The sequence below is a fragment of the Giraffa tippelskirchi genome, chromosome 11 (assembly GCF_054371585.1).
Source record: "Giraffa tippelskirchi isolate mGirTip1 chromosome 11, T2T-mGirTip1v1.2.pri, whole genome shotgun sequence".
NCBI classification, from domain to species: Eukaryota; Metazoa; Chordata; class Mammalia; order Artiodactyla; family Giraffidae; genus Giraffa; species Giraffa tippelskirchi.
Window position 1 is genome coordinate 133,647,492 of NC_137285.1, and position 25,208 is coordinate 133,672,699.

At 43.9% G+C, this 25,208-nt stretch overlaps 1 protein-coding gene across 3 annotated transcripts in view; it reads right to left on the bottom strand.

Annotated features, from left to right (window-relative positions):
- LOC145526911 (uncharacterized) overlaps window positions 1-21,470 on the bottom strand; it is a 192,468-nt gene extending 170,998 nt beyond the window's left edge. Inside the window, exon 1 of one of the 3 annotated variants that reach the window (XM_081543710.1) lies at window positions 20,854-21,470. The gene's annotated coding sequence lies outside the window, so the exon portion shown is untranslated. The remainder of the gene's footprint in view (window positions 1-20,853) is intronic. The other 2 variants (XM_081543711.1, XM_081543709.1) reach the window with 2 other exon arrangements.
- Window positions 21,471-25,208: the final 3,738 nt, after the last annotated feature.

Here is a 25,208-nt window from a genome sequence, read left to right on the forward strand (position 1 = left end):
AGTCCAGATTCAGGCCTTCTGATCCCTCAGTCCAGGTTCATCCCACACAAGCTGATCCTACAAAGGATCTTCGATTCTCAAATATGATAATTAATATTTATGGAGCACTATGTACTAAGAGCTTTATATGTGCTAGGTCACTTCAGTCATGTCCAAGTCTGTACGACCCCATGGACTATATAGCCCTCCAGGCTCCTCCGTCCATGGGATTCTCCAGGCAAGAACACTGGACTGGATTGCCCTTCCCTTCTCCAAGAGCTTTATATGCACCTCATTTAATCCTCACCCAATGTCACATTGCTCCTTCTCATTGTACAGATTAAAAAAATAATGCTTAGAAAGGATAAGTGACATACTTATGGTCAGAGAAAATTCATCTGACTGAAGGGTCCTTAGCACTCTGCTACATCTCCCTGAAAGGCAAACTGGGCCACAATCGTAATATAATATTGCAAATCCACTCTTCTTTTTCTTTGGGCTGTGCCACACAGCATGCAGGATCTTAGGTCTCGAACCAGGGATTAAACCTGTGCCCCCTACAATGGAAATGTGGAGTTTTAACCACTGGACCACCAGGGAAGTCCCTATATTTCAATTTTTTAAAAACTGGGCCACATTCATGACTTTATAGAAGGCACAATACTCTGAAGTCCTGAGTTCCCACAGATCTGTAAATACTGCTGACCGGCTGCTGGGTAGGTGCAAACTGACTTCACACCATCTAAGGGCACAAATAACTAGAACTCTAAGACCTTCAAAAGAGAACATCCAACACCCACACTGCTCCTAAGAACACAAGCAAAAATGGGTACAATTGAATGATTTTTCATAAGGGGGAGGAATAGAAAGAAAGGAACTGGCCAGAGTTTGTCATAAGAAGCCAAGCTCAGATGATATGATTGAAATAAAATGTCTAACTACATGTATCCTCCCTATGCCAAATGCTGACTTTCCCTCCTCCAGGCTGGGGCGATGAGGTCAGTGGATCTTGTTTCTGCTCCACTGACTTTTCCACATGCAACCCGATAGCTTCTGGAAACAAACCAATGATTACAGATCATTAAAGTATGTCATTTTAATTAAAGGAGGGTGCTATGTGGAGCAGGGAGGGGCAGTAACCCAGTCAGCAGCCAACCCAAGTACCAGGTAAGAATCCACTCTCTGTGGTCTGGCTCACCAATCCCTTCTCATGCTTCTGCCTCCACATCACAGCCTGACTGGGCCCAATTCTGCTTTGAGCCCATATGAAATTGGGTCAACCCACCTAGTACCTCACATGTGGCATTTTCCAGATATGCTTTGAGTGGCGAGAAGTTGGTGCATTAAAGCAGTAATCACTGCAAGTGCTAAAAGAGAGGCTTGAAATTTAATAGGGTTTTGAAAGAGAAAAAAGAAGAAACGTCTAGACTGCCAAAAAATAAACGGGCATTGCTGTAAAATTGTGTTGCACAGCGAGAATACAAATATTATTCATGTTAAGGAAAGGGTTGACCTAAGATGTGATTTATAGGCACTTCAAATGCAGTACAGGAAGTAAACGGAAAAATTAGGGTGTGAGGTCACCGAGTAGGCAAGAGTCAACTTAAGGGTAAAGTTAAAAACTTTAGGAAGGGAGCACACAGTTCAGCTTGCCATATAAATTAAGATCTGCCCTCACTTTGAAAAAATGGAAAAAAATTAAATATTAACATACATATGTTACAAAAGGCATTTTCTGCTCTACATACAGGAAAATAGATAATTTGTTATAGGATGAAAAATGTCAATGGGATGTTTCATCAAGAAAACAGAGAGGAAGTTGATGCAATCCAAAAATCAACTGTGTTATCAGCCAGTAATGTAAACGAACCACAGTTACAAGTTAACAGGCTGCAGAGGCACTGTCCTGAGCAAGAACAAGGAATCCAAACCAAGTTTTGTTTTTAGAGATGCGTCATTTCATTTTTTATTAAAATGGTCTAAATTGGTTTGGACAGTTCCCTAACTTGTTAAGTGCCAGGAAAGGGTGACTGAAGCAAAACGAGGTTTCAACTGTCAAGTTCCAGGCGCTCCGCTCTCTAGCCAGTCTACCCTTAGCATGTTAGCATTGAATATCGCCTTTCTGCCTTTCTTTTTCTCCAGGGAATTGAAATGTTTCCCAAAGACCCACTAGAGGGCAGAGCTTTGTGATGTTCTGAAAGTAGTAATTGCGCAACCAGCCCAGTTTCTTGGCGACTACGAGGGGGTAATCACAAGAATGGCTGTGACCGCACTTCTGGAAAGCTTGTGACTGTCTCCCCTGGGCCCAAGTCCACATGAAACAAAACAGGCAAGAGACCGTGGAAGGGCCCTGTATCCCTCCTGGCGGAAGGAAACCAGGGCGGTGGTGGGGAGTTCAGTGACTGCCTGACACAGGGCAAGCCAAAAGGGGGCGCTGCAAGCCGAAGGGGATCGATACACCGCGGAGGCTCAGACACTGGAGACGCCCCGGCTTCCTCCGCTGCCTGGGGGACAACACAGCTGGGCGGGGGCTGACCCACCGCGCACTCCACTCACGCGCCTGGGACTGCTTTTCACGGCAGTCCTTCCCCGCCTTGAGCAAGGCCTTGCTGTTCATTTTACTGTCATTTCATCTGCATATAAAAATACTGGGTGAGAAAAGCCAGGATATCAGGAAAATCCACTCCCCGCCTAATGCCGCCCATATTTTCAGCCCCCATCGCAAACTCGCACTGGCCTCTGGAGCGGCCAGTCAAGGCTGGAGGCCGTATCCTGAGGGCGGCTGTGATCCAGAGAAAACGGTGCCTGGGAGAAATCTGAGTGGACAGCTCTCAATCAGTCCTCGGCTGCCACGGATGGCTCCCACAGAGTCCCACAAAACCCACAGGTCACTCTGGCCCCTACAAGGCATTCTCACGCTGGAAGACAAGGAAATATGTTCCCGGGGCCCCGAGTCCCTTCGCCGCCTGGGGGCCTGAACACAGGGTGAGAGCTAATTCCCAGTGATCACTGGCCACCCCTGCAGTCAGGGTCCTCGTTACCCATGCCCTCCTAGCGTGTCTATCAGAGAGAAATCTGATCTCAGCTAAGGGTGTGGGAAGGGGCAATGGGAATTTTCTCCGTCTTTCAAACTCTGCATTAGAGTCCCATACCAGGTATAATTAAAATTTTCATACCTGCAGCCTCTGTCCAACTGCTCTAAGCCACAGTTTGCTAATTTATTAAAAGGTCAGAATAAGATTAACTATGTCACGGGATCTCCAAGAGGACAGAATGTGGTCATGCAGTAATCCTTACAAAGCTGCAAGTGCCGCTTTACTTTTTGGTCAGCCTCTAATTGCAGGGCTCTGTCTGCCCACCATCTCATGGGATGGTCTGCTTTTCCACCAGAAACTGTGAGGTCAAGGAGGGTGACCTTAACCTAAACAAGTCTACTTCTGCCCATCACCTGGAAAAGACTCCAAATTAATCTTGTGACCCCATAAATAGATGCCTGGTTTCATCCGTAAAATAATATAAAATTTTATCTTAGTTTCCTTAGGGATCCCAGGACAATCCATGGTTCACAACTATTTCTAGGACTACATCCGCTGCTTCATCAGCCATGTATCATACATAGCTTGCCCGTCTTAAGCTTGTGGACACTTAAGAGCCCTACATCTTTTTCACAGGGGCTAATCCTAAAGCAGCCTCCATTGCCTCCGAATGAAAATGTGCCCTGAATTTAGAACTGTATGTTTTTCTTCTTGTATATTTCAGTGTATGTTTCAGCCTGTTTGGATCACTCTGAATCTCCAGTTGAGTCTGAGTCTCTCCCAGGTTTAAGTCAAATCTCTAGATTGCAGGGGGAGGGGGATGTCCAGGGTGAACTATATGCAGTTAATATACAATATCTTTTCATGGTCAGATCACAAAGGAAGGTGGGTACTTATCTAAAGCTAAATACCAAGGGGTAGAGGGCACTGAAGGACAACAGGAGTCTCTACCTGCAGGGCACACTGTCAAGGTGAAAGAGATCATGTGGGTGAGATATTAGCACAGGAGCTGGCATATGGTAACTACTACTATTATTGTTTTTATTATTATTAATGTACAGTTTCATCAATTTAGGGCCTCGTTTTCTCCTGTTGTTCAGCTTTGACCATATGTTCACACCGAAACCCAAGCATGGTGTGGTACAGTGGGACAAACACAGGTTCAGAAGCCCACAACCTTGGACAAGTTACTTAATGTCTCTCACTTTCCTCATGGAGAAGAGGCAGGTACTAACAGCATCTCTAGAACTGGTATGAATAGTAAAGATATGATTATATATTTGCATAAGTGCCTAACAAAACGGACACTTGCTGAGTAACAATTATCACTGTGATGAAAACAGGTACTTGGGTAACTTGTTAATTGTCTTGGTAGAGGAAAGACACTTCAGAGAAAATGGCATCGTGCGTGCGTGCATAAGGCTACACTAGGGTTCTGGAGTTACCAGTGGATTTCAATAAGTAATTTAGGCAGGCTCTTGTGCTTTCTAGCCACTATCCCCACACCCACCCCCAAGACACACACACACTTAACTCTTAAGAGTTTCCCATAGACTGGAACAAAACTTGAAATCCATCCAGTGCTGACTCTAAGGGCACCTGGATGAACCTGGGCAAATCAGTGAGACTATCGGAAATCTCCATCAGTAGAGAAGTTGTAAAGATCCAATGAGAAAATACATGTAGCAAATGATTTACAAATTCAAAAGTATAATTATAACAATCCTTCCTCTACTGCCCTGATGCCTCAGTGGTAAAGAATCCGCCTGCAATTCAGGAGACCCAGGAGACGCAAGTTCGATCCCTGGGTTAGGAAGATCCCCTGGAGGAGGAAATGACAACCCACTCCAGTAGTCTTGCCTGGAGCATTCCATGGACAGAGGAGCCTGGCGGGCTGCAGTTCATGGGGTTGCAAAGAGTCAGACACGACTAAGCTTAGTAAGCATACAGCACTCCTCCACTGCACACATTAAAGCAGTCCCCAGTGAAAGGACCATATAGGGTGTTTTGCAAAGTGACACAGTCTGGTGAGGAAACTAAAATAAACATTCTTTTAAAACTAACGTGTCACTCACCATCATCTAAATGAAACCTAGATTTAATGAGTAATGACCAAATCATGTCAGAGCTCAAAATTATATACCATTTTCCTCTGTGTTGCTTCTAACAGGCTTTAGCACCAAACCTTGTCTAACCCTGATTGTTTTGGGTGCTGCTGTCGTTCCTATTTTTTGTTTTAGGCAGAGTTCTCCATGGGGATTGGCCAAGAGGGAGTGAGCCGTGGCAGCTCCATGGGTAGTGCTCACCAGTCACAGGTTCGGTTCAGGAGGCTCAGAGCACGCCCCAGGGAGAGGATGGCAACAGGCTGGGTCACCCCAGGGCAGAGACGGTGGAGGAGTATATATATGACCCAGGTTACTAGAGCTGGATAAACACACCACTGGCGCTCAGATCCTAGGGCTAAATCAGAGCAAAGAGGGTCTTCAGTAAGAGCCCAGGGTAAGATTCAGTTTATTTAAAATTTCCTCCCAGGGCCATCCTTGTAATAACCCAGGCAGTGGTTTCTGTAAAAGCCAGATTAGATCGTCCTGCCCTGCCTTTTAGAAGTTTCCACAACAGATGGAGGGACACGGCCTAGAGGAAACCCCAACTCACATCCGTCTGCATTCATTATTGGCCCTGTTCTCAAAATGCTATATGTTATCTTGAGCCTGTTTGTTTTTATCTGTCAGAGTGGTTTATTGTTAGGGAAATGTGGTGTCAGCTGTCTCTTCCCCACCATCAAAGCCGCTTCATTAAAGTTAATAGTGTTTGACTTGCAGAGATCTCTTACCGAGGTAACCCAAGAAAGCCCCTGCTGGCTGTTATTTTTCCGGCAGTAAAGGCACCAAATGGATGCAATAACTGCATTAATCTTTTAGGAAGAAGAAGAAGAAAACCGTACAGCATGACTCTTGTCTAGTAGCTGCTTAATAAATGCACCTCGAATTCGCAAGGCTAACTCTACCCCTCAGTCAGGACAGGGTGTCAAAACTAGACGACCTTTGTCCTGGCTCTGCCACTCAGAGCTCTGTGGGCTGTGGCTTGTCACTTCCACAGTCTGAGCTTCAGTTTACTTATCTCAGAAATGGATTTCAAGGAAGCCCTTCTTTTTCTAACTGGGGAATTCTTTGGACAAAAGTAATCTTGTAACGAAAACTGACCTTGAAAGCAGATAAAAGCAATATATTTTCTAGCTTGAGGTGAGGAGAGAGACCAGAGGACATACCTTCTTAGCATCTTTACCCTCCTCCCTACCCCCTCCCACCTAAAGCCATCCTCACCCCTCCCCAGAGGGTCCTGGTAACCTCTGTGGGCTCCCACTCCCACTCAGAACTTCCTGGAACATCATTTGAAGACTACTGGCCTAGGAGACTTATCTTTAAGATCTTTTCTGCTCTGACTCTGGATCCTGTGATTAAGTAATTGAAATCAAACCACATGAGGACCGTTTCTAATTAGTGTAATAACTTGATAGAAGACGCTCTGCTCAGCGCCAGACAAACATGAAACAGTTCAGGGTTTGCTTTGTTTTCTGTCTTCTAATCACTGCTGCCAAATCTCCCTTCTCAACCAGAGTAGTGGATCTCAAGCAAGTTCCATCATCGCTGCGTTCCTGTCACCGAGGGCTAGTTAGTTCAGTTTGAAATGTCAAACTGACTAGGTTGAAATCTCACCACCTCCCTCCCCTACAGGGCAGGCTGAGGCTGGAAGCGTGACTCTTCAGAATGCTTCCTCACCCAGTGGGCATCCTCACAGGTAGGAAAGCCAGCAAGAAAGTCAAACACTACAGCCCTCAGCACAGTGCACACCTGACCAAGATAAACTGGGGCATCCTCACCACCTCAGTCCCCCGTCAGCATCCTGCCGTGCCTCTCCAGCCTTCTTCTCTGCTCCAGCCGGCCAGGGGGACAGATCGAGCAAGATCAAGCAGATGTCCAGTAGGAAAACCTAAAGCCAGTTTTCTCTTCTTGCAAACAAGAATTTCCCCCCTCATTAAATTTGTTGAAGGAAGTCTCTGTCTCTCCCTCTTGGAAAGAAGAGAAAATCATGAACTCTGTTCTTCCAAAAGGCTGCAATCAGAAAGACTCTCTCCCTCTCTCTCTTCCCCCACAACCTCCATAAAAGGCCTTGAGGATGAGACGGGAGACTGGGTCAGTGAGTGAAGGTAGAGGACCAAGCAGGCTTCCCCAAAGTAGGGGATAAAGGGGAGGCAAAGAATGGAGATGGGAAAGGGAGGGGCCACAACTCTCACTGACTTGATTTAAAATCTGCATTTTCAATTAGGGCTCTAGTTGCCAAGTCCAATACCATAGGGGGGGAAAAAAAACTTCCACCAAACACCCTGCACACATGTAATACTAGGATGTCTACCAGATTATGTTTGTGTTTATACATGTGGCTTGGACTTGGACGGGTACCAGCACGTGCACATGTGTAAAACTCTAAAGAATCCCAAGCCACACATTTAGTTTTATTTTTTTGACCCAAGTCTCTGACGGAGAAAATAAAACGAGCGAAAAAAACCATTCATTCACTCATGCATACATTCAGGACTGCCTATAGAACCTTTCCTTAACACCAGGCACTGGAGCAAGGTAATGACAAATAAAGCCTGCTCTCTGTCTGGCCGTGGCTATTCAAAACCACAGAAATAATTCCATTTGTATAAAACTTTAGCATTACTTTTCAGGAAGCCTTTTATACACAATAGTTCATTAGGATCCTCACAGTCATAAGATGGTTATGGTAGATATAATCACTATTTTACAACTGAAAAAACAGAAACATGGCAAGGTTAAATGACTTGTCTAGTCCCACAGATAGTTGAGTACAGGGCAGGAATTAAAATTTAAATCATCTGATTTCTGGTCCCAGGCTCCTTCTGTTTGATCAAATTGCAACCGAATGTATCCTGTGATTTCCTTAAAGGTGCCATTACAATGTATAGCCCAGACTTTCAAGGATCTTTTCAGTTTCAAATATTCTGTTCCCTTGTCTACCAAATTTTGCTTGTCAGATCGCTTGAACTAGTTCTGAAAATATAGTCACTTGTACCAGCACTTAGGTTTGAAAAATATAACTCTTTTTTAGTTGAAATGGATTGAAGTTAGATTTAGACTTTAAAATGTAAGACTAGGCAAGAGTCACAATTTTTCAATCAAACCATCCTTTGGTGTAGAAAATTATTTCACTACACACATTATTTAAGCTATTCTGAAACTTACTCTGACGTTCTTTTTATTAATCTTTTTCCTGTTTCGAATCCTTCCATCAGGCATTTCTGTCAGGCTTCTGAAGGGTCCCATATGCACACTTGCAGTGCAGAAATGTGTTCTTTTTTGGTTCATTGGAATCCTTCAGAATGTCTGGCACCAAAACATATTGGCTTTAATTAAAAGGCTATGATTTCTGTGAATTCCCATTAAGCTAGTGAGAAAAAAAAAATCTGCATTTAAAAAATACAGTTAACACATTAAGATAGTTGTACTGAAAAATGGTTCATGTTTTAAAAACTACTTAAGCAGATGAAACTAAGCTGCCTGTAATAAAAATACGCTCATTTTTAGTAAAATCCTTCACTTCTAAATAGAGGGGTTAGCTTAGTACATATGTGCCCAATTAGCCATAAAAACTCAACTAGACATGAACCATGCAATGCACCGATTCGCCCTTGACTTTAAAACATAGATTCTATTAACAGGAATGTAATTTAAATGGTTAAAAGTGATAAAGTACATAACTATAATCTGATAGGGTTTGGAATATGATACTGCTGTATACCGATGACAAATCAGTTCTGGATTATGACTCCAGCAAAGTTTGAAATAGCTCAAGCCTGATAATTAGTGATCCACAAATTCAACAACTGCCTTATATTATGTTATATATTATACTCACTCACACCTCTTTGCACATTCTCAAACATTCAAAAAAAGGGCCATGTCAATCTTTTAAAATTCTAGGTCCTAAATGCCCTAGAAACCTCTGACTTAGTTTTCTCTATTCAACTTACCTTTAAAACATGGTATAACTCAAGACAGTTGCTCAAGAAAATATTTAAGAGTGCCCATGAAGTACAGTGAAAGTGCTGCACTCAACATGCCAGCAAATTTGGAAAACTCAGCAGTGGCCACAGGACTGGAAAAGGTCAGTTTTCATTCCAATCCCAAAGAAAGGCAATGCCAAAGAATGCTCAAACTACCACACAATTGCACTTATCTCACATGCTAGCAAAGTAATGCTCAAAATTCTCTAAGCCAGGCTTCATGAACTGTGTATGTGAACCGTGAACTTCCAGATGTTAAAGCTGAATTTAGAAAAGGCAGAGGAACCAGAGATCAAATTGCCAACATCCGCTGGATCACTGAAAAAGAAAGGGAGTTCCAGAAAAACATCTACTTCTGCTTTATTGACTATGCCAAAGCCTTTGACTGTGTGGATCACAACAAACTGCGGAAAATTCTTAAAGAGATGGGAATACCAGACCACCTTACCTGCCTCCTGAGAAATCTATATGCAGGTCAAGAAGCAACAGTATTCTCCAAATACCATGCCACCGTCACAAACTTAGAGAATGACTAGGAATAGTGTGCCCTACCAGAGGACCTGAGCCCGGCCAAAATTATCAGATGAGAGGCTGAATCAAGTGGTCTACCTGGTGTCCTGAAGAGAACCAGTTTCTTGGAGGAGAGGGAGGAAATCGGCACGTGAACGCTGATGAATCAATCTGTTTAGTTCATGTAGAAATAAACCCACTGGGTATGAAGACCTCCATTTGAAGTTCACCAAATGTTACTGTGCTACTTTATATTAAAAGTAAAACTGTCAAACTCTAGAAAGACATTCTGTCGTTGCTGGCTTTCTAACCAAGTTCAGATTCATTCCCTCCTCTCCATTTTTTGCTGCACCTCTTCAGAGTGGTACTGTATCTTGCCTGGACCATTGCAGTTCAGTTCAGTCGCTCAGACGTGTCCAACTCTTTGTGACCCCATGAATCGTAGCACGCCAGGCCTCCCTGTCCATCACCAACTCCCGGAGTTTACCCAAACTCATGTCCATCGAGTCGGTGATGCCATCCAACCATCTCATCCTCTGTCATCCCCTTCTCCTCCTGCCCCCAATCCTTCCCAGCATCAGGGTCTTTTCCAATGAGTCAACTCTTTGTATGAGGTGGCCAAAGGATTGGAGTTTCAGCTTCAGCACCAGTCCTTCCAATGAACACCCAGGGCTGATCTCCTTTAGGATGGACTGGTTGGATCTCCTTGCAGTCCAAGGGATTCTCAAGAGTCTTCTCCAACACCACAGTTCAAAAGCATCAATTCTTTGGCGCTCAGCTTTCTTCACAGTCCAGCTCTCACATCTATACATGACTACTGGAAAAACCATAGCCTTGACTAGACGGACCTTTGTTGGCAAAGTAATGTCTCTGCTTTTTAATATGCTGTCTAGGTTGGTCATAACTTTCCTTCCAAGGAGTTCAGTTCAGTTCAGTCACTCAGTCGTGTCCGACTCTTTGCGACCCCATGAATTGCAGCACGCCAGGCCTCCCTGTCCATCACCAACTCCCGGAGTCTACCCAAACCCATGTTCATAGAGTCGGTGATGCCATCCAACCATCTCATCCTCTGTCGTCCCCTTCTCTTCCCGCCCCCAATCCTACCCAGCATTAGGGTCTTTCCCAATGAGTCAACCCTTCGCATGAGGTGGCCAAAGTATTGGAGTTTCAGCTTCAACATCAGACCTTCCAATGAACACCCAGGATTGATCTCTTTTAGGATGGATTGATTGGATCTCCTTGCAGTCCAAGGGGTAAGTTCCAAGGAGTAAGCGTCTTTTAATTTCATGGCTGCAACCACCATCTGCAGTGATTTTGGAGCCCCCCAAAATAAAGTCTGACACTGTTTCCACTGTTTCCCCATCTATTTCCCATAAAGTGATGGGACCACATGCCATGATCCTAGTTTTCGAATGTTGAGCTTTAAGCCAGCTTTTTTACTCTCCTCTTTCACTTTCATCAAGAGGCTCTTTAGTTCTTCTTCACTTTCTGCCATAAGGATGGTGTCATCTGCATATCTGAGGTTATTGATATTTCTCCCGGCAATCTTGATTCCGGCTTGTGCTTCTTCCAGCCCAGCATTTCTCATGATGGACTCTGCATGTAAGTTAAATAAGCAGGATGACAATATACAGCCTTGACGTACTCCTTTTCCTATTTGGAACCAGTCTGTTGTTCCATGTCCAGCTCTAACTGTTGCTTCCTGACCTGCATACAGGTTTCTCAAGAGGCAGGTCAGGTGGTCTGGTATGCCCATCTCTTTCAGAATTTTCCACAGTTTATTGTGATCCACACAGTCAAAGGCTTTGGCATAGTCAATAAAGCAGAAATAGATGTTTTTCTGGAACTCTCTTGCTTTTTCGATGATCCAGCGGATGTTGGCAATTTGATCTCTGGTTCTTCTGCCTTTTCTAAAACCAGCTTGAACATCTGGAAGTTCACGGTTCACGTATTGCTGAAGCCTGGCTTGGAGAATTTTGAGCATTACTTTACTAGCATGTGAGATGAGTGCAATTGGACCACTGCAGTAGCCTCTAAACTGGCCCCTCTGCCCTGAGTCTCTCATTCTTCACATTGCTGAAAAGTTAATCTTCCCAAAGTCCAGCTCTGATAAAATTACTCCCCTGATCAAAAAACCTGAATCATTGCTTCCCGTTGCCTGTCAACAGAATTAAGATCACATTCCTTAGTCTGGATTCAAGGCACTTGCCCCTTTCCAGTGTCGCTTCCTACATCACTCCAAGCAATCTGCAAGGCCCACCCATCTTAGTACAGACTCCCTGCTTCTGAGCCCGCAGTTCCCCCACCTGGAGTACTGTCCCCTGCCCTCATTACGTCTCTTCTTCAACCCTCTAAGACAAGATTCAATCCATGCTTAAAGGCTTAGAAGAGAAATTCCATGTTTTCCATAAAAAGTGCAAAGAGCAGTTCCCGGTTCATAAGCACTCAATAAATATTATCTGTTATCATTGTTGTTACTGCCATGAAGTCGTTAATCTTCAAAGATGGAACCAACCCCTTCCTCTTATGGGATTTTTAATTTTAGCTCTCTTAAGATACACTTAATTACATGTTATTTCCTTTCATAGTTATATAACTATATATTTCATCTTCTCTTAACAGACTGTAAGCTCCTTAAAAAGATCTGATTTCATTCATTTTTGTATCCTCCATGTCAGAATACAAGGCCTTAAACACAAATTTGAAGAAAAATGTTAATTATTGCACTAGGCCACACGGGGGCATGGTTGAGCTACTCTTAACGGTGGAATCAGCCTACAATCAGTAATGCTGTCTTTAGAATTGAAAGGCTTTTCTCCCTTGAAAGTGTATTTGTAAAATAAATATATATGCATTATGTGTGATTACAACTCGATTCACGTTGATATGGAAAGACAGGTGCAATATAGTGAATTTTAAAAAGGAATAAGCAAAATAGAATTTATATGGTCTGATTTTTATAAAAATCTATTTGGGCTTCCCAGGTGGGGCTAATGAAAAAACTCGCCTGCCAGTGCAGGAGATGGAAGAGACACGGGTTCGATCCCCAGGTTGGGAAGATCCCCTGGAGGAGGGCATGGCAACCCACTCCAGTATTCTTGCCTGAAGAATCCCATGGACAGAGGAGCCTGGCGGGCTACCGTTCATGGGATCACAAAGAAATCAGACATGACAGAAGCGACTTAGCATGCATGCAGCACATTCTTAAACATTCACGGGAAAAGTAAAAGTCTGGAAGAATATCCACCATGATGTTATGACCTGTTATCTCTAGCAGGGGAGGGGGAAAAAGAGGGTAGTAATATGGAAGTTTTTATTTTTACTTAGTACTTTTTTGGATTTTTAAAATAATCAATACATATTAATTTTATAATTGAAAAATAAGGCTATCTACTTTAGAAAAATATCCGAAGTATTTCTCTCTTTCCATCTCATCTGCAAAGATTTTCAAAACCTCTTGATACGCTGCACCGGGGTTTGTCTCAGCAATTTTTCATGGCACCCCTGAAATGAAAGAAATACCTAACAGTTAACACTTGTTAAGTCGTTGAGCTCAAACAACTTACTAGTTATATCGTAGTAATTTAATAGCCATTTAAAAGAATAATACGGATAGACTGAAAAAAATTAATTTCCTTCTTAAATGATCACAATCACTTATTCATGGACTGTGTACACCTACTGCACATTGTACAGCTTCTTAAACATTGGAATCGGATTGGACACTGCTCCTCTCATTTCTTACTCCACACTGGTTCCATCTAATGACCGACTTGACCACTGCAGCCACCAAAAACCCTGCTCTGCAAAGATATGACATCATTAAAGGAATGCAGCACGATCTAATGTTGAAACTATGAACACCTCGAGCTAGTGGTTCCTGAGCATCCCACAGGATAGCTGTTTTCCTTAAAAATTTTAAATATCTCACAGCACCCTGCAAGTGCTCTGCAGCACCTCAAGACACTGAAGGGCACAATTTGAGAATCAGTAGATTCACATGATAAAGCTGGCTGTGAGGCTGGTGAAAGGGGAAGAAACCTCATTAAATTTTCCTTGAAACTATTCCAACCTAACAGCTCAGTCAAAATTACTTTGTTTTCTCCGAACCAAAGTCTTCTGGGAAGGAGAAAAGGATGGTATGGGAAGCTGAGCTGACCTCCAGGCTCAGAGTTTCCACGTGTCCCCATTCCAAGTTCAATTTAGTCGCTCAGTCATGTCCAACTCTTTGTGACGCCATGGACTGCAGCATGCCAGGCTTCCCTATCCATCAACAACTCCCAGAGTTTGTTCAAACTAATGTCCATCGAGTTGGTGATGCCATCCAACCATCTCATCCTCTGTCTTCCCCTTCTCCTCTTGCCTTCAATCTTTCCCAGCATTTCCAATGATTCAGTTCTTCGCATCAGGTGGTCAAAGTATTAGAGCTTCTGCTTCAGCATCAGTCCTTCCAATGAATATTCAGGACTGATTTCCTTTATGATTGACTGGTTTGCTGTCCTTGCAGTCCAAGAAACTCTCAAGAGACTTCAACACCACAATTTAAAAGCTTCATTCCACCGAAGTCCTCTTCTAATCTCTTCTCTCCAACTCAAAACTGAGTACCAAGAGCAGCCTCCAAAGCAGCATGTCCCTAGGAAACACCCAAATTCTTCTCCATGTTTTTCTGAGCCTGGATCTCCAAATATCCTACAGACTTTTCCATCTCTCTACCCAGCTGTGTTGAGGATTTGCAAAGATCTAAGGAGAACTTCTAATGAACCAGCCCTGGTCCCTTCCCAAATCCAAAAGGACTTTCTCCTGCCAGGAATCACCAGTTAGCTCCTGGGACCAAACCCTCCAATCAAGTTCAGAACTGCTGCTATCCAAATCCACTTGAAATGGGGATTAAGAATTTCTTCTCTAAAGTTGAATGAATCCAGTTTCACATCTTGATTTATTGAGATGATTGGTGATTTTCTATTATCAACTCAAATACAATTAAAACAAACCCCAAAGTCATCACCCACTTGTGTGGAAGGAAGCTCTGTGCAGGGACTGCTTAAAGAACTTAATATTACAGGTACGTGGAAACAACCCAAATATCCATATATAACAACAAATGTGGCATACACATACAATGGAGTACTATTCAGTCTAAAAAGGAAGGAAATACAGACCCAGGCTGCAACATGAATGGGCCTTGAAAACATTACAGTAAGAGAAATAAGCTAGACACAAAAGGACAGTTATTGTATGATTCTACTTATACGATGTCCCTTGAGATTAAATTCATTGAAAATAGAATGGTGGTTGCCAAGGGCTAGGGTGGGGAGTAGGAATAGGGAGTTATTGTTTAGTGGGTATGGAGTTTCAGTTTGGGAAGATGAAAAAGTTCTGGAGTTGGATAATAGTGATGGTTGTTGAACAATGTAAATGCCCTTAATGCCACTGAATTATACACTTTAAAATAGCTAAAATAAGTTTATGTTTAAAATTAGCTTTTTAAAAATCATGGAGATGATTTTTATGGTAAGGAGAGCCTTTGATTTAACTGGAACCATGTCCCTGGGTTGGGAAGATCCACTGGAGAAGGAAATGGCAACCCACTCCAGTACTCTTGCCTGGGAAATTCCATGGAGTCTGGCGGGCTATAGTCCATGGGGTTGCAAAGAGTCGGACACAACTGAGTGACTAAACACGGGCTATGTCCCTAAATGTCAGGCTTCCCAGGGGACTCAGTGGTAAAGAAACTGCCTGGCAATGCAGAAGTCGCAGGAGATGAGGGTTTAATCCCTAGGTTGGAACGATCTCCTGGAGGAGGAAATGGCAACCCAGTCTAGTATTCTTGCCAGAAAAATCCCTTGGACAGAGGAGCCTGGCTGGTTACAGTCCATAGGGTCGCCAAGAGTCGGACACGACTGAACGACTGTGCGAGCACGCACACTGATGTCCCTGTCACATGGAGAGCCTGCAGCAAACCCAGAGATGAGTCCATTTGGATGATTTGGTGCGAAACACATACATGAAGTTTCAAAACCCGGTTCTAAAGAAAATAGTGTCTAAATAAGTGGACGAATAATAGAAACAGGGCTTCCACCTCTTCTAGCCCATCAGAAGGAAGAGTAAAGTATTCCTAAGGAAATTCAAAGTCTCCCCCAAATTTCCCAGGCCTTCAGGAACAAGCGTGAAATTCCTACTCATCTTCCATTCAAAGTTTGATACCGTGCTTTCCCTTTGCTATAAATCTGAGGCAAGTAGCGTCTAGAATAGCAGCCTGAAGAGAGGTGCAAATGCTCACGGACCTGGGTCCCAGAACTCAGTGTCCTGGGCATGAGGCGACCTGTGAGCTGTGACCTGGCTGTACTGTGGGACTGATGTTGTTAAAGGTCCACAGTGCTCCGTTTGCGCTTTCCTTGCAGGCCTGGTCTCCCGATCCATATCGAAACTGTGTTTGGAGGAAAGGGGCGTTCTGGGGTCAGCTGGGGAAATGCTGCATGATACATTCTGTAAAGGCTCAGAGAAGTCCTGCAGAATAGAAATTTCAACTCCAGCTTTCTCACATCCTTATCCACTGATCATTTAAAAATGTCCCTAGCTCTTCCTCTTCTCTATTTTGTCACTGGTATCCAATCTCAAATCTTCAGAGTCTTTTTTTATTTCTCCTTTGGCCAACATATACCATCAGTCCTCAAACTATAAATTTGGCTCCAGCCACACCTTTCCCATCAAAACTTTTTTCCTATGCCTTCTGCCATCATGCTAGTTGAAATCCTTATGATCATCCCACTTGACTATCCCAAAAGCCTCCTCACTGGTCTCCATATCTTGTTTTCTTCCCTCTTAACAACCACCATCAGAAGAATGGTTCTAGGTCAGGTCAAAGTGCTGGGCACGTCACAACTACACTTAGGAACCCTCAATGGCTCCCCAGTACCAACTGGATGAGGAAGGCCAGACCCCTCAGTGAGGTACTCTGTGATTTTCACTCCAACCTGTCCTCCTGGTCTCATCTTCCACCTAACATTCTAGTCAACTCAACTATTCACAGGCCTCAAGATTTGTTACCAGCCTCCCATTTGTGTTCTTCAATGAACTCTGAAGTCCAGCTCAAATACTAGAATCACTGTGAAATCACTGATCTTTTCTTTGCATTCTCCCAAACACTTCAATTGTTGGAATCTCATAATACAATCATCTTTGATTAGTGTCACGTTTCAAAACAATCAATAGTATATCCACATGTTACACACTGAAGGACTACAAACAACTTTGAATATCAAACTGTCTTATTCACCTCTGTATTTTTCCTAAGTGCCTAACACAAAGCTTTATACATAAAAATGTTTAATAAATGTCTGTTGAATGACATTTAGCTCTTTTTCACACTATCAAATTCTTAAATCTCTATTATAGTCTTAAGTCAGCAATAGTCAATATTCTTTTTCCTGGATCCTGGACCTTTCTTCTGTTGAAATCTTAGATGGAATCCCAATATATGTTTTACGGAAAGATTTCATATGTGTTTTTAGATAGAGTAAATAAAACACATATTAAGTGGCATCTCATTTTATATGCATTTATTTTAAGTTAAAATGTACAGCATTTTAGCATTTCTCATTATTAAGTGAACTACTGAGAATAGTAGGCAGTTTTGATGAACATAAAATTTGAAGTAGAGGGTTTGCAATCAGTCATTTCTGGATCCAGCTTATTTCTGTATTTTGACTTGGTTTCACAAAATTGAGGCTATCCCAAGTCACATAGATAAGTCATAGTGTGCGATTTTATGCTAGTGGATCATTGATAGGGTAAAGAATTTCATTTTTAAAGTGCAAATACAACTTGTTATATCAGCAACACATTAAAAAAGCCATTCACAGCAGTTAAGAACACAGACTCTGATTTAAAACCAAGATATCCTATTTATCCATGCAGACCTTAAGCAACTTATTTGGCCTCAGTTCCCACATCTATAAACTGGAAATAAAAATAATTCTTCCCTCATAAGATTGTGCAAAAAGAAGATGGGTCACACAAATTAATGCTTCAATGGTCCTGTGTGTTAAAACGTAGTATAAGAGAATCAGAGTGTGCAATCTTAATGTTTTATCATATATAGAGCAGTTACTAAAACATTTATAAGATGTACAAAAAATAGCAACATCACAAAACCCACATACCCACCCAGGTTAAGAAAGACAAAGATGACAGTTACTTTGTGTGCCCTTCCCACACCTTTTCTCCCCTACGAGGTGACTGTTATATTTCCCACATTGTTTGGTTTTTGTTTTTTCATTTTTAGCACTTACCCTGGCACTAGTATATGCCAGGCTTTAGGTACTTTCCAAAATTTACTCCAATTTAACCATCATAAGCAGTCCATGAAGTAGATAACATTTTCCTTCTTAAACGTGAGCACTGTGGGCCACAGAGATGCCGAGGGGCAGTCTGCAAGTGGAGGTACCAGAATTTGAACCCAGGAAGTGGGCCGCTGTTCCCTAGGTTTTAAGGGCTTCCCTGGTGGGTCAGATAGTAAAGACTCCGCCTGCAATGCAGGAGACCTGGGTTTGATTCCTGGGCTGGGAAGATACCCTGGGGCAGCAAATGGCAACCCATTCCAGTATTCTTGCCTGGAGAATCCTATGGACAGAGGAGCCTGGTGGGCTACAGTCCATGGGGTCACAAAGATTTGGACACGACTGAGCGACAAACACAATCCCTGCTTCCTAATGGGCCGCCAGAGTCCCTGTCCACAGACACAGCCAGGCTTGAAACACAATTCAAAGCGCACTCTCATGCTGCGTACTTGAATGAACATTTATTAAACATATACCACCTGCCGAACATCACGCTGGGCACTAGAGAGCTTAAGTAAAAGCTGCTTCTCTGAGTGCAGCTGCAGTTCTCCTGGTTCCTCCCTGTGCTACAGTCTCTAACTCCACCCCTCAACGTGCAGGGCTGCCTGACAGACCCTGGGAGCCCAGTGTGGCCTTGAAGAAAGGCCGGCAGACCCAGACACTCCACCTTGGTGCTGCCCAGGGTGGTTCTCAACAACAATCAATCCCCAAGGAACCACGGGAAATTCCAAACTTTTCTGCCCCCACTCCCAGTCTCTTCCTCATCAAGGCTTCCTCGGAGAAGTGAACCACGTAGGAATCCTCAGGAATCCACAGCCTTTGCCAGCAAGAGGCCAGGCGCAGCTTCGTGAGTGACCCAGCCCACAAGGAAAGGCCTCGACTTGAGCACATGTCACTCCCCTAATTACTCCCTGTGCTGGGAGTCCAACAATAACAGCGCATCTTTCACGGGCACCTCCCACCGTGAACTTGGGAACCTCTTGCATGCAGCCAAGCGCTAGGAAGTGCTAAAAGGGTCAGGGGCTGTGTGCAGCCAGCAGTCCCAGGCCTCTGGGGGAGAATCCCACTCGCTCTCTAGTCCAAAATCTGGGCCCCTCAGAAAACTGCCTGAGCCCCAGCTGCCTCTAGGGCCTACTCCCTGAGGCTGGGAGGGTCACCATGGGTGGGGCCTTACTTAGAAGGGCCAGTGGGTCACACAGCAGCTGCACCCAAGCTACCCAGGGGAAAAGGAGGTGGGGGGGTTGGCGGTAGGGGGGCCAGGAGATGTTTCCTTGAGGGTCACATTCATTTAGCAAATGCTCCCAAGGCTACACTCTATAATCTGAACTTCTTTTTCCTTTCCTTTTTTTTTTTTTTTTTTTTTAGTATTGACTAAATATGAGTCCTGGTAGACCCTGGGAGGTGGCTGGTATGGTTCTAGGATGTTATTAATAACAGCAAGTAAAACAGCAAAGTTCCTTAAATTATCACAGTGGGGGCAGGCAATAATCAAATAATAATTTCAGATCATGATAAGTGCTTTGAAGAAATAAAATATCCTTGTTGTGTGAGGGTGGGCAGGGAAATGGATTTTGAAAGCAGAGATCTGAATAAGGACAGGCAAGCAAAGCAAAGGCAAGAAATAATCACTCCAAGCAGAGGGAACATCAGTACAACTGTGAGGTCTCTGATTTAATGCTGATTGGGGGTTTAAGAAATGTTTTCTGAAAAATTAATGTTCTCTAAAGTCTAGTCTCTAAAGTCTAGAGTTCTTTAGAGTGCAAAGATCAAAGTGCTATATTGGAAAATTTGTTCTTGGCTTTAAGATGCAAAAAGAATGTGTGTGAATACATATTTACATGTCTCACAAGGGTCTTTAAAGAAAGCCTTTCAAGTCCTTTATCCTTTAAACTTTTATAACATAGGTTGAAAGTGTGATACAATCTTTAACTTCTAGCTCATGTATTGAGAGATCTTTTTCTCAGAACTAATGAAGACTTCTGTTTTCTCAGGATGTAATTAACCTCCCTATTCTAGAATTTGAAATAAGAATGCCCTGTACCTCTAAATGCAACTATGTAAAAAGTATGTGTGCAGATGGACTTAGGCAGTGGGAGATATAGGACAGGGGTAGGGTTGTTTTCAATATTCCTTTTGTTATTGTTGTTAAAACTGGGGAGAAAAGAATACATTGTGCACCACTGTGCGATCTTCTTGTCCTCGATGTTAATAAATGTTTTTCACTGTTGTTTGTATCCCATTTCTAACATCACTACCATCTTACATCTGCTCCAAGCCGCAAAGGTGAAAAGTGCATGAGGTCTTTATCAACCCTTGTGCAGCGAGTGCGCCTGCTCACGTACGATCCATGCGCACCCTTCTTTCTCACTCTAGACTGAATTCTTGGGGAGCCCTCGGGCCCCCGGTCATATTTCTCCCTAGGCTCTTATTAAAACCAGGTGTGCGGGAGGAGGGCCTTTTTGGACAGAAAAGCCTTCTCTGGGCCCAAAGCTCCCCCTTCCGGTGTGTTTTCTAGAGGGAACTCTGAGCTGAGCAAAGAGAAAGCAGGCAGCTGGTCCTGGCCGGGGAAGCGGGGGTGACCTTGTCGAGACAGGCACGCGGCTTTGGCTGGGCAAGGGCAGAAAGTGAGGCTGGGGGCGGGGAGGGGGGGTAAACAGCCGGTGACCCGGGACATTTCCGCCCCGCGCCACGCAGGAGCGGGGACCGCGGGCCCCCAGGCCTGGCGGAAGAGGAGCCGAGGGAAGCCGCACCGACCCCGCGCATTTGAACTTGAAACCCGGGCTGGCGGCGGGCTGGGGCCAGACCGCCGCAGGAGCCGCCGGAGACCCCGACTCTCCCTCCCGGGGCTCGCCCGCAGCCCCGCGCCGGCTTCCAGAGTGTCCGCCGAATGCGCAGCACTTACCCTCGGTGGCCGGTGTCGCTCGAGTCTCCTGAGACCGGGACGGCCCTTGTGGGGACCGGTCTTGAGTGACGCGGTGACCTGGGCCGCGGAGCGCACAGCGCGCCCGCCCAGGCCTCCGCAGCCCGGCGCCAAAGAGCCCGAGCTTCCGGGGGCGCGGGGCGGCCCGGCGCGGGGTCGCTGTGCGGTTCTCTGCCCGCGACTCTTGACCGGAGAGACTAGAGAGCCCAACAAGGGGCTTAGCTTGAGAGCCTCGCCCCTCAACCTGAAGCTCAAATCCGGCCCAGCCTCTGAGAGGGCGTTGGCTACTTAGTTGGGTCAAAGATTGGTGTACTGGTGCTTTGATCCAACTCTCGAGTGTTCAGAGTAGGAGACAGGCCTCCGGAGAAAGAGGAGCGTTGTCAGGTCGCAACAAGTTAAGGTGCAGAGAGGAACAGAGACCCCAAAAAATCTACTTCCGAATTTTGAGTGGCTATTTCCTATTCCTTGGACCAAACATCAAACCGGCCTGTTTTCTCATTTTCTCTAACTGCTGTTTTTTAAAGCCCAGTTACCAGGGTCTTGATAGCCTTTCAGCCTGACTGCCTTGCCTTCTCAGACTGCATGAATTTTAAGTGACCTCAGGAAACAAACAGCCAAACAGACAAGGTTAGAAAACCCAACCCATCCCAAATGTTTGCCTAACACACTGGGCTCTGTAAAAACCACTCCAAAGTGGATCGCCACAGCACATCTTCTGGGCTTGGTGCCCTGTTTGATGGGGAAAAGTGTTCTCAGCCTTAACCCCAAGATCCTGTGGCAATTAACAAGTAAACTCCAGAGAAGTTTCCAGATTAAAGCTACTCTAATGATTTCTGGCAGAATACTGCCTACACCAGTTTCTCAATTTTGGTCCACAGACCACCTCCATTAGATTCCTGGGGGAATCCTTGTTGTATGTTCAGGATTTAGAGCTTACACTATAGCTGACAAGTTACATTAAGAGTGATGAGCCCAGAAATTTGCATTTTTAACAAGCATGCCTTGTGAAATGTCTGCTCACCATAATTTGAGAATTACTAGACTTGGCCCTTATTTGACATTGCTAAAATGGTGCTTGTTTTCCTATCTGGAGCCCTCCCTCTCAACAGTATTAAGCATTCTTTATTTTCCCCCAAGTGTAGACTATGAAGTTTGTGTTCCAAACAAACTGTACTTTATTTCCTTACTTCATGAATTTTTTAAACGAAATTATGCCAAAAGCATTACTTCCCACTGTATAGAGCTCTGAGCACATACTGATAATAAAGTAGATGGGTGATACTATGTGAGATTGTTGGATGGCATTACCAACTCAATGGACATGAGTTTGAGCAAACTCAGGGAGATAGTGAAGGACAGGGAAGCCTGGCATGCTGCAGTCCATGGGGTTGCAAAGAGTCTGACACAACTTAGCCAGTGAACAACAACTAATGTTGGGCTGTTTGTCATTCTGAGCCACATATATTCTTGCTCCCGCTGCTGGAGACTGAATGTTTTGCGATTTGTCTCCTAACCACCACGACCACCCCCACCGCCTGCCCTCCACAAATTCATTTGTTGAGACCTAATCCCCAGTGTATCATGGCATCTGGTCCCATCCCTTCATGGCAAATAGATGGGGAAGAAATAGTGACAGACTTTACTTTCTTGGGCTGCAAAATCACTGTAGATGGTGACTGCAGCCATGAAATTAAAAGACACTTGCTCCTTGGAAGAAAAGTTATGGCAAACCTAAACAGCATATTAAAAAGCAAAGACATTACTCTGCCAACAAAGGTCCATCTAGTCAAAGCTATGGTGATTCCAGTAGTCATGTATGGATTGGACCATAAAGAAAGCTGAGCACCGAAGAATTGATGCTTTTGAACTGTGGTGTTGGAGAAGACTCTTGAGAGTCCCTTGGACTGCAAGGAGATCTAACCAGTCCATCCTAAAGGAAATCAGTCCTGAATATTCATTGGAAGGACTGATGCTAAAGCTGAAACTCCAATACTTTGGCCACTGGGTTTGAAGAGCTGACTCATTGGAAAAGACCTTGATGCTGGAAAATATTGAAGGCAGGAGGAGAAGAGGAGGACAGAGGATGAGATGGTTAGATGATATCACCAAGTCAATTGACATGAGCGTGACCAAGCTCCAGGAGTTGGTGATGGACGGGGAAGCCTGGCATGCTGCAGTCCATGGGGCAGCAAAGAGTCAGACATGACTGAGTGACCGAACTGAACTGAATCCTCAGTGTAGGGTTCCCCCAGTGGCTCAGCTGTGAAGAATCCGCCTGCAATGCAGGAGATGCAGGTTCCTTGATCGGGACAATACCCTGGAGGAGGAAATGGCAAGCCACTCCAATATTCTTTGCTGGGACAATCCCATGAACAGAGGAGTCTGGCAGGCTATAGTCCATAGGATCACAAAAGAGTTGGACATGACTTAGTGACTTAACAGCAATAACAGCAACCCCCAGTGCAGTGGTGTTTGGAGGTGGGACCTTTGGAGATGATTAGGTCATCAAAGCAGAGCCCAGTAGGATTGGTGCCTTTGTAAAAGAGGCCCCAGAAACCTTCTTCATCCATTTCGCTGTGTGAGAATACAGCTAGTAGATGGCTGCCTATGAACCAGGAACTGAGCTCTTGGAAGACACAAAATCTGCCTGTGTCTTGATCTGGGACTTCCCAGCCCCCAGAACTGTGAGATATTTCTGTTATTTATAAGCCACCCAGTCTATGGTGTTGTATTATACCAGCCCAAAGGGACTAGGACACCTGCCAGTTTTTCTTCTACTACTTCTCTCAGCCTCAATTAACACAGCTTTTCTTGGGTAAAATGGAAGCAGAGTCTGTGATCAAGATGGTTTCCAAACTGAACTGCACAACAAAAGCATCTATGGAGCTTTTAAAATACTGATGCACACGGAATCTCAGCAGTCCCAAATATATTTGTTTGCAGAACCTATTTCACAAAACATCCTGTGGGATTAATGAGCTATCGAAAACAGTACTATCAAAAGTAGCACTGAACTGAATTTGAGGAAATAGTTAAAGGCATAAACAGAATATTTCAACAAAAATACTCAAAACTCAGTTGCTTGTAATATAAAGAAATTGGAAATAACCCAAATTTATCCAGCAGTAGAAAGTGGGTTAAATAAATGATGGTACATTTATATGAAGGAATACAAGAGAACTATGAGTGTAGTTTAGAAACTATTTATTGGTTTGGAATGATATTCTTGATGAGTAAAGTGAAAAGTGCAACATGAACAATTGCTCCATTCTTGTTAAAAAAAAAAGTAAAAAGTCTAGTGGTAACCAACAGAATACCCAGGAAATCAGACTCCCAAGCTGATGATGGTGAGCTCTGAAAAGACTCCTAATTTGCACTGCAGCACTGGGAAACAGAACATAGAGATGTAGTTGGAAGTCTATTGAAGAAGTACATTGATAACCTCTCCAAGTCATTACAGCTGGGTGACTGTGTCCTACCCCAGCAAAATGCTGGAGGTTTATTCCCCGGAGAGGCTAAGTGCATTAAAAACAAGAGGATTAAATGAAAATTTAGATACAGCCCAAGCCCTGATCTCTAGTAGGTTGAAAGCCTGACGTATATCTTCTAAAGAAGAGGTTGTAGAATTCTTCTCTGATGAATCTGGCCAGCCAAAAAGAAAAGAGGGACATCCCTGGCAGTCCAGTGGTTAATCTGCTTTCCAGTGCAGAACATGTGGGTTTGGCATGTAGGTTTGATCCCTGGTCGGGGAGCTAAGATCCCGCATGCCTCGTGGCCAGAACATAAAACAGAGGGATACGATAACAAATTCAAGGAAGACTTGTATTTTAATGGTCCACAACAAAACAACAAAGAGAAAAGATGCTGACATGACAGGCTTATGATCAGATCCAATAAGATCACCCTGTGGTGAAGCCCATAGTTGACAAGCCCCATCCTCACAACTCCCAACTAGTTCTTTTTTTTTTTTTGCCCCACTTGAATACCAAGAATCACTTGCTGTTAGAAGAAAGATTCTAATGTTAAAGAGGTGGTAAGAACAAACAGAAAAGACAAAGGCTATTAACGGAGAAGAAAACCCGTATTTTTTCTTCATTAAAATTCTCAGAAAAATAAAAGAATATATGCATCCATGAAACAAGAACAAGCTATTTAAAAAATACAAAGCAGAAATGAGAACAAAGCAGAACTCTTGGACATTAGCTATATGAAAAAAAAGGACTAAGGGATAAAAGATATAGGTGACAACAAAGGACATCATGTTTACCAAACTTGTTGGCAAGATACAAAGCCAACTGGGGGAAAATTTGAGGCTACCTTAATAATTACATAAAAAC